Genomic DNA, 9230 nt, shown 5'->3' on the forward strand with positions numbered 1-9230 from the left:
CAGGACTGGCCTAGGGTAATTTTTAGGGGGGTTTTAATTATATTTTAAAATTCGACAAATATTTAAATATTCCTTTTAATTAATTTTAAATTTGTATTGTTTTGTATGTATTTTAAATAGATTGTCAGCCGCCCTGAGTCCTACGGGAGAAGGGCGGGATATAAATCCAAAAAATAAATAAATAAATAAATAAATAAAGAAACTGGAAAATAATACATTTAAAAATATTTGAAAAACTAACATAACTAAAAGATAATATAAGGAAAAGTTGTATTAAAACATCTCTAACATTTTTAAATTATGGGAAGACATGGGCAAAGACATATACAGTATTAACAGAAGTGGCCAACGGTTTCCTACAATTTTTCTTCAATGTTTACAAATTTGTTCAAAAGGTTTTTGAACTTGAAAGATTGTCCTACTAATGTGGATTGTAAAACAAGCTTGCACAATCCACAGAGCTGTATACTCCTATTTCCTGTCCTTGTGTGTGTATACATAGGAAATTAATTTGTTTTTCAGTTGTGAGTTTTGCACATGAACTGAAGTTTTTTGTGTTTATTGGCAAATACCTGTGTCTTGAATAAGATGCTTTCAGACTAGTTTGTTATTCTATTTTATCATGCATAATTTAATATGCATGAGGAGAGGAGGATCTAGATTTCATAATATTCACTTGTAATCAGCTTCTCATGTGGTTTTTCTCCCATCATTTTCTGAGCACTCTCATATATAATCCATTAAAGAGGAAAGGATTAAACAGCATAGTGGTGTTTCTTCACAGATAACAATAGGATCTGGGAATATCCTCTTTATTTAGCATTACATTTAGATTAATTTATATTTTTCTCAGAGCTCAGGACACCAGAAATGAAGGCTCCCTCTCATCGTTACACAAAAACTGGGAGATAATTATACTGGCCAATGTATGTGCATGTGTGCCTCTTTATGTGAAAATGATTGTGCTGTCATTGTATTGACAAAGATGTTGACTTTAAATGGTCCTCTGTAATTTCAGATTATCTTGTGATTTTTAAGGATGAGGCCTGTTTTTCCCTCTTAGCTGGTTTTCACATTTGCATTTATGTATATTTTTTAAAATGAATGTATTAGCTTCCCTGGAAAGAAAGGTAAAACATTTTTTTTCACATACAGCCAGAAAAACATGTGAGAGAGATGATTTCTATCCTTGGTTGCTCTTCTCTATGGTATGTGCTTCAGGTCTTCTTGAGTTAGCTTTTTGACTCTAATAATTCCCAGCTAACATAGCCTTTCACTATGCTAGCTATGAGTTATGTTAAAGGCTGGTTGCAAAGGGCTGGAAAAAGGCTAATATAAAACAATTGTCCTGCTTTTTAAATGCCCAGAGAGAAGAGAACATTTATTCTATACTCTGCTTCATTAGGATAGCATTCATTGTCCATACTCAATCAGGATATTGGAACTACTATATGGGTAAATGGAACAGAGCGCCAGTCACAGAAAGCTGTTTTAAATTCTTGGATGCTCAGTTTTGGGGAGGAACACAAGATAAATGATAAATGTTCTTTCTTATTTTTGCCCCACAGTGTCTTCTATAGGCCTCAGTGATACCCCCAAAATAGGATCAACAACACCTATGACTGACAGCATCCAACAGACACACAAGGAGTCACCAACTATGACTGGGAGACTCTATCAAAGAAAATCTGAAGAATCTACCTTGATGGAAGCTGCACCAGAAGACATGATAGAAGAGTTGGCAGATGCAGTATGTAGTCAATATTGGAAGCCAGATGAACTTTTGGCAGAAAGAAGAGAACTTGGGCAAATGGAAGAGGCAGAAAAGACAGGGATGAGTCAAGAAGCAGAACAAGACAGAACTGTATTAGCTGAGGGGATTAAGCAAGGAGCACCAAATTGGGCAGCATTTGTAGAACAAAAAAGAGGGCCTGAAGGAGCAGAGTGGACTGGGGAAATTGTTCAAGATAGTTTGGAAGAGAGGGTTGAGATTATGCATAATCAACAATTAGAGGTTGAGAAAGATCAGGAAGAAGGAAAGGTGGGTGAAGGACAGCAGGGAGAGATAAGTACAGCAGTGCTAAACCAGGTAGAGAATAAGGTGCTTGAAGAGGAAAGAATGGTTGGAAAAAGTCAGCTGTGGGATGAAGAAGCAGAAAAAATCACAGAAGACCAGGAAAAAGAGTTGGAAAAAATGTTGTGGAATGAGGGAATTCAACAAAAGCTCCTAGACTTGACACAGGATAAAGAGGAAAAGCAGAGAGGACAAGAAGAAGCAACATGGACTAGGGGAACTCAACAAGATAGATTGGAGGAGATGGCCAAGATGGCAAGAGACCAGGAGTTAAATGTTGAGAAGGATCAGGAGGAAGATACAAAAGTGGATGGGAATAAAAAGGTAAAAACAAGTGTGACAGCAGAAACTGAAGGAGACCAGGTAAAGATGCTAGAAGAGAAAGGGAAAGGTGAGAGAAGCTGGAGTTTGGAAGAACGGATAGGAGAAACTGAAGAGGGGAAGGAGAGAAAACTGGATGAAAAAGAAAAAGAACTAGAGGGAGTCACTTGGACAGATAAACTTAAGTATGATGCACTAAATGTTACAATAATGAAGACCCAGCATTTAGAATCTGGGGAGGAACCGGGAGAAGGCATAGAGATGGACACAGGCCACCAGATAATGAGAGAGATAGCAACGAAGAAGGAAGATGTTCAGCAACCACTACTGGACAAGGCAGAGATGGAAGCAAGCCAGAAGAAGACATTAGAAGGGGAAGAAAAGAAGAGATATTTTCACTGGGAGCCCAAGGAAACTGAGGTTATGACAGAACAGAAAAGGGAGGCATCAGGATTGGAAAAGGAGGGAAATTGTAAGCAGGGAAATTTACCTGAGAAAGGAAAGACAGAAGAAGATCTGAAGCAGGAAGCAAAGGAATCTGTGAAAAATGAGATACACACTACAGGGGAAAAACTGGAACAGCAAACAAGAGAAGAATGGTGGGAAAGTAACCAGGAAGACCAGCCTGAGATATTACTAGACACTTGTGGTCTTAGTGAAGAAATACTAGAAGAGGCTGAGACTACAGCAGGTCAATCAAGTCAACTGGGAGAGATCACCAAGAACCTGGAGTATCCAACCTCTCTTGATAAAGATCTACCTGGACCCAGAACTTTCCCACATGATGTAAGCATAATTATGAAGGAAAGTGGAGCATGAAAGTAGTCAGGAGATTGAAGTAATCATATCCATCTCTCTTCTGCAGGTCACAACACTGGATAGCAGTGCCCAGAAGGAACGGGTGTTGCTACGTCGTAAGAGCTCCATTCGATGAGCACCCAGCTTAAAGAAACCAAAAACATCACCAGAGGCTCCAACATAAGAGACAAATATAGTTGAAGATGCTTCATCTTTATTGGAAGTACCAAAGAGACAAAACCCAAGATTATCTGGGTAAATCTCACCACCACATCCAGTAGTAATTGAATAGTAAATATTAGTGTTGTCATCTTGAATTTTGTCTTAATCTACCCGTTTATTTTGCTTTCCCAGATTTGGGCCTATGCACCCCAATATGATGGCTGAACTTCAGATGTGCCTGCAAAAGCCAAAGTGACTTGAGGTTCAAAGAGCTTTATCAAGTAATGAACTTGCATGTTTTTGGCTCTATCTTGGGTCAAGGCACCATAACCAATAATTCTGAAAGCAATGGAGGCACCATCTCTATTTTCTCTAAAAACTTAGTAAATTATATGTCCATTCTAAATTAAATGGTTAGTGACGAAACATTGTCTACCACATGAATAGAAAATCTGAGAAGTATTGCTAGGATATCTCAGCAGATTTGATATCTTTATCTCTTCACCTGAAATGGGGAACTCCAGCATAGCTTTCATTCTATGAACAGTGGACAGAGCCGTGGTGGTGCAGTGGTTAGAATGCAATACTGCAGGCTAATTCACTGCTCACTCCAGGAGTTCGATTCTGAACAGCTCAAGGTTGACTCAGCCTTTCATCCTTCTGATGTCAGTAAAATGAGGACCCAGATTGTTGAGGGCAATATGCTGACTCTGTAAACCCCTTAGAGAGAGCTGTAAAGCAGGGCTTTTCAACTGGTGGTATGCGTACCACCGGTGGTACTTTAGCACCTGGCAGGTGGTACACGACCCCTAGCCAAGTGTAGTGGGGGAGGCTACGAGCTAAAGTGGCACCACACAGGTCTGGAGGAGATCAGCTGGAGCTGCAGTGCTTGGCAGAAACCCCAGGATCTGCGCTCACAGCTAAATGCTGATTGGAGCTTCCTGCACACCCGGAAGAGAAAAGGAGGAGGAGTGCAGAGAGAGGAGAAGCTATAAAAGGAGCATGTTTTGGCAGGAGAGGGAGAGAAAAAAAACATGAAGAAAGAGAGAGAAGAGAAGAGGCTTTTGTTAGCAAAGCAGTGAGGAGACAGCGAGCAAGCAGTCTTTGTGAGCGAAGGGTGAGTGAGTGAGTGAGAGGCTTTTGTGAGCAAAGTGTGAGTGAATGAGTGAGTGAGAGAGTGAGAGACCTTTGCGAGCAAAGTGTGAGTGAGTGATAGAGCGAGAGGCTTTTGCAAGCAAAGTGTGAGTGAGTGAGTGAGTGAGTGAGTGAGTCTTTTGCGAGCAAAGTGAGTGAGTGAGCGAGTGAGAGGCTTTTGTAAGCAAAGTGAGTGAGTGAGAGAAAGAACGAGCGGCTTTTGCGAGCAAAGTGAGTGAGAGGCTTTTGCAAGCAAAATGTGTGAGAGAGCGAGTGACTGAGGGGCTTTTGTGAGCAAAGTGAGTGAGAGAGCAAGGAGCTTTTGTGAGCAAAGGGTGAGTGAGTGAGAGCAAGGGAGAAGCTTTTGCGAGCAAAGTGTGAGTGAGAGCGAACGAGAGGGTTTTGCAAGCAAAGTGTGAGCGAGTGAGTGAGAGAGTGAGAGAGGCTTTTGTGAGCAAAGTGAGTGAGTGAGTAAGAGGTTTTTGTGAGCAAAGTGTGAATGAAAGAGCAAGGAGCTTTTGCGAGCAAAGTGTAAATGAGAGAGTGAGTGAGGGGCTTTTGCAAGCAAAGGATGGGGCTTTTGTGAGCGAAGGGTGAGAGAAAAAGGGAAAAGTGAGGGGGAGAAGGGAAAAAGAAAAGAAAAGGCATTGTCTTCTGACTTCCTCTGTTGCAGTAGAAGGAAGCATTAACATTGAACATCAACTTTTTACTTTTCCATATTATAAACTAGCCATTTCTATAACAAATGAATCTAACCAGTAAAGCCCAAAATCCCCCCCTTTTTTTAGTCATCAAGTTTTTGACACCTTGCTAAACGCTGGTGGTCCTCGAATATTGTCATGTCCTAAAAGTGGTACAATCTGTGAGAAGGTTGAAAAGCCCTGCTGTAAAGCACTATGAAGTGATATATATGTCTAAGTGCTAGTGCTATTGCAATTCTATTCATATCATACTTTGGGGGGGGGGGAGTAATTTGGTGGAAACTACCTAACAATTTTGGAAGGGCTATCTTTAGATTCCACCATATGGTATGGAGTTTATCCTCACCATGCATCAGTTTAAACTCATTCTTTATTTTACAAGAATTCAGTGAACTAAAACATGTCTGAAGAGATTATTGTACAACTTGAATCCAAGAAGTGTGTGCTGATTCATGATAAGCTACTATGATAGTATGTGGGAAAGAGCTTGGAACACTAGGCCAAGAGATGCTGCCAAGGGGACAGTCAGATAAGAGACAGCAGAGCCCTCATCTGGATAATGGGCAGGGCAAGAGGAGGGACCCTCCCTAGTTTCTTGGGCTGTAAAGGAGAGAGGAGAGATGTATTTTCTAACTTGTAAGATTCTGTCAATGTAACTTTACAATTAAGTCCCTTAGCTCATCTGGTTGTGATTCCTATCTGGTTTACGCTGCAAGGCCAGCAGCTACAGTTACGGAGGAGAAGTGGCAGGGAATGGCATGTTCCGTATTTCATCTTTACCCCATCTGTCACAGTTTTCCCATATTGCCCCTCCCGCCACAACCTTTCTCCCTACCCAGATTAGGATTTAGGCAGCAAATTGAAAAGATAACAAATATTTGATTGCTCTACTTTTGCTTCCAGGAGAAGATAGAGATGTTTGTAGGATTTTCTACCTGCAGGTTTTCACCCAAATAACTTGGCCTAAGCTTGAATGTAATGGACTTTTGTGAAAAAGACTTCAGTTGAGATAACTACCTAATTGGGCTGGTCTTGCAATCATTTATTTTTCAAGTGTGAAAATGCTGTTCTCAGGCCAATGGCTACAGGACCACTTTCCTGGATCCAGTTGAAGACATTTTTACATTTTCAGGCTTGGGAATGATGGTTTTATTTTTACTGTACTTATTTTATTCAACTTTAATTGCTACTTTTAATTTGGTTTTCAGTTGTTTTCACTGTCGTTTTTTTTTTTACTTTTAATTGGTTTAAGAATAAGATGACGTTCTTAGTATTTAAGCTACGGTAAGTTTTTTTGTTATCTTTTATTGTATTACTTCAATACAGTAAATGTAAATGTAAATACAATAATGTATTATTGCGATACAATAAAAATTTGCTAGCTTTGTCAGTCAACTGGCCTTGAACTCTTAAATAAATCAGTAAAATGCAGTTGTCAACCCATTTGCTTAAAGACTTATCAATAATTCCTCACAAAGAGATAATTAATGAGTTGTTTGTCACTTGTATGTAAACATAGGACAAATGAACCCTGGCAATTTTTTTTCCTGCTGCATCCCTATAACACCTTCAGATTTCCAACTTATATCTGATGGAGCCTAAAGCAATACTGGACTTAACTGTTCCAGTGTTAAAGTTGGTTTTCCCCCTTAACTGGGCAATAGCCCATGGTTGTTTTTAGATGAGTGCTATCAGGTGGTCTTCAATTCATTCATCCATTCTGCCGGTGGTGGTGGTGATTTTGGAGGTGGGGTCAGCTTGGCATCTATAGGCCACTTTAGGCTGGTGAGGGCACTTCCTATATCCTATGACCCTGTCCAATGTCCTCCAGAATTGTTCTAGTTTGGGCAATAGGAAAGTCCAGATCTTTCAAACTGTACTTTTCCTCTTTAGCATCCACTTCTTTAATCCAGAGGTTGATGAATCTCCAGGGTAGGAGAAGTGTTGGTTCCTTCAGTAGCTCCCCGGGATCTAAGAAGATGTTTATGGTGGTTTTGAAGGAACCATATTTTCCTTTTTACCTGAGGATTTCTTTGAAATTTTTCATTTGAGGTTTACTAATTAGGGAGTTGCTATTTAAATTTCCTATCTCAAAATTGAATCTAGCAGCTTATTTAAAGGCAATGCTAATAATGAAACTCTTTTTGAACATTTCTACAAGGTCAAAGGTAACAAACTTTATAAGTATAGATCTCAGACTAGAAGGACAAAGTCTACGGATTATATAGATAAGAACTTAACAAATTTTCTTGACCATAGAAGGGAGTTCTGAGAGGAGAAAGATAAAGCCTGAAGAAAGGGGTCAAGATAGAGGCGTTAGGAAAGTGAGTAGAGTTTCACAATGGAATTAGGACCAAACAGGAAACCTCTACCAGGTGAATTCAGCCAGCAACAAGAGATTTTCTTTTGCTGTTGTAATCAGTGCTCAGTCATTGCAGGGTGCAAATAATGGCCGCTGACACGCAGCAGTTTATTCTTTATATACAGTATTACAAGCAGGAAAAGGTATAACATGGCAACAGCCCAGCAAGAGCACTTCATTGGTTAATCTACTCACCAATGCTTAAGGATGGAAAGTAAGAGGCCAGAAAGAGGGAAAAGTGGGCAATGGCACATTGTTGATCCGAGCTGTTATCAGACAAGCAAGGTCACACAGAGCTACGCACTTTCACATCGCTATGGAGATGTGAAGGGGGAGATAGATGCAGAGAGGAGGGGCACATGCTAGGAGGGACAGTTTTCCATCACCACCTTTATCTGTCCCTCACCTCTACATCTCACTCCTTTTTGTTTTGTTAGATGAAATATCGTCGTAAGCGGGGTTAATAAAAGGATTATAAGCAGGAGAGGAGCATCCTTGCAGTTGTTTATATAGGGCCCAAAATTGACCCTGGGGCAATGTGAGAGAGGATCTGCTGGGATTTAAAGCTCTGATACATATATTGCAAAGTGAAGGAATACATGGCATAAAACAGCATCCACCAAGATCCTAAAGTATCAATTTTCAAATCAGAGGCCAAATTGTGTAAAATATCAATTTGGTGCTGAATGGTTCGTGAATTATCAGAAATATTAAGACAACACATTCCCTCAAAACTTTCACAACCCATATGTTGGTGCAGAAGCAAATAATCAATAGCAGCGTGATTTTACAAAATAGCGTTTCTCAAATCTTGTAGTTCATGGTTGATTGCTGACATAGCTGAAGAAATAGCATTAATGTTGAGGTGGGCACGAATAGCAAGTCCTGGCACACCCACTAAAGACATAGTCAGTGCCACATATTCTGCCTTATTAAGTAACGTTGTCTCAGAGTCACAAGTGCTGTCTAGCGTGTCCCCACGTCGAGAACGGTTTGAGTGAGCTTGTTTGGAAAGCAAAACAGGAATCAGCCGGCTGAAGCAACACTGCGTTTCACTAATATTAGCAGGAATATAATTAAAAGTTTCTTGACCACATGTGAAAAACCATCGTTGTAGTAGCCAAATATGTCCATAATGAAAGAAAGTCTCTTCAAAAGCTGTGCAGTTTAAAACAGGTGAACTAATGTGATGAGGTTTTTTACTTGAAGAAGTACAATCAACTATTTTTGCACATGTTATTATTGCAGGGATAGCTACCACCGGGGTATGCAAAGCAATAGCATCAGGGGGTGGATAATAAGCAGTAACCCCCCCATCTAGATATAGCTTTATAGTTAAAGTTCCCATTGAATAAAATTCTGCTCAAGCCAGTGAAGTTTTGAATTACTGCAGAAGGGGTACAAACAGATTAAACATATAGAAAGCAAATTATTCATGTCATACATTTCAGATAAGCAAAAGACATTATTTTGTGTGACGTTAGCCAGCTGCACCCATAGATTTTGCTTCATTCGTTGCTCGAATGATTGTTTGGGTGGGATGACAGTTGCTGTTGTCAAAGGGCAGATGTTAATGATCAGACACAAACAAATGATGGCTAAGGAATTTGCAGTTAAAACCGCAAAAATGGTAGCACACAGGTTCTGGGGATTTGCTCTACTTGTTGCTGTTGTCGCA

This window comes from Protobothrops mucrosquamatus, unplaced genomic scaffold, assembly GCF_001527695.2.
Source record: "Protobothrops mucrosquamatus isolate PMUCROS unplaced genomic scaffold, P.Mucros_1.0 scaffold780, whole genome shotgun sequence".
Lineage (NCBI taxonomy): Eukaryota > Metazoa > Chordata > Lepidosauria > Squamata > Viperidae > Protobothrops > Protobothrops mucrosquamatus.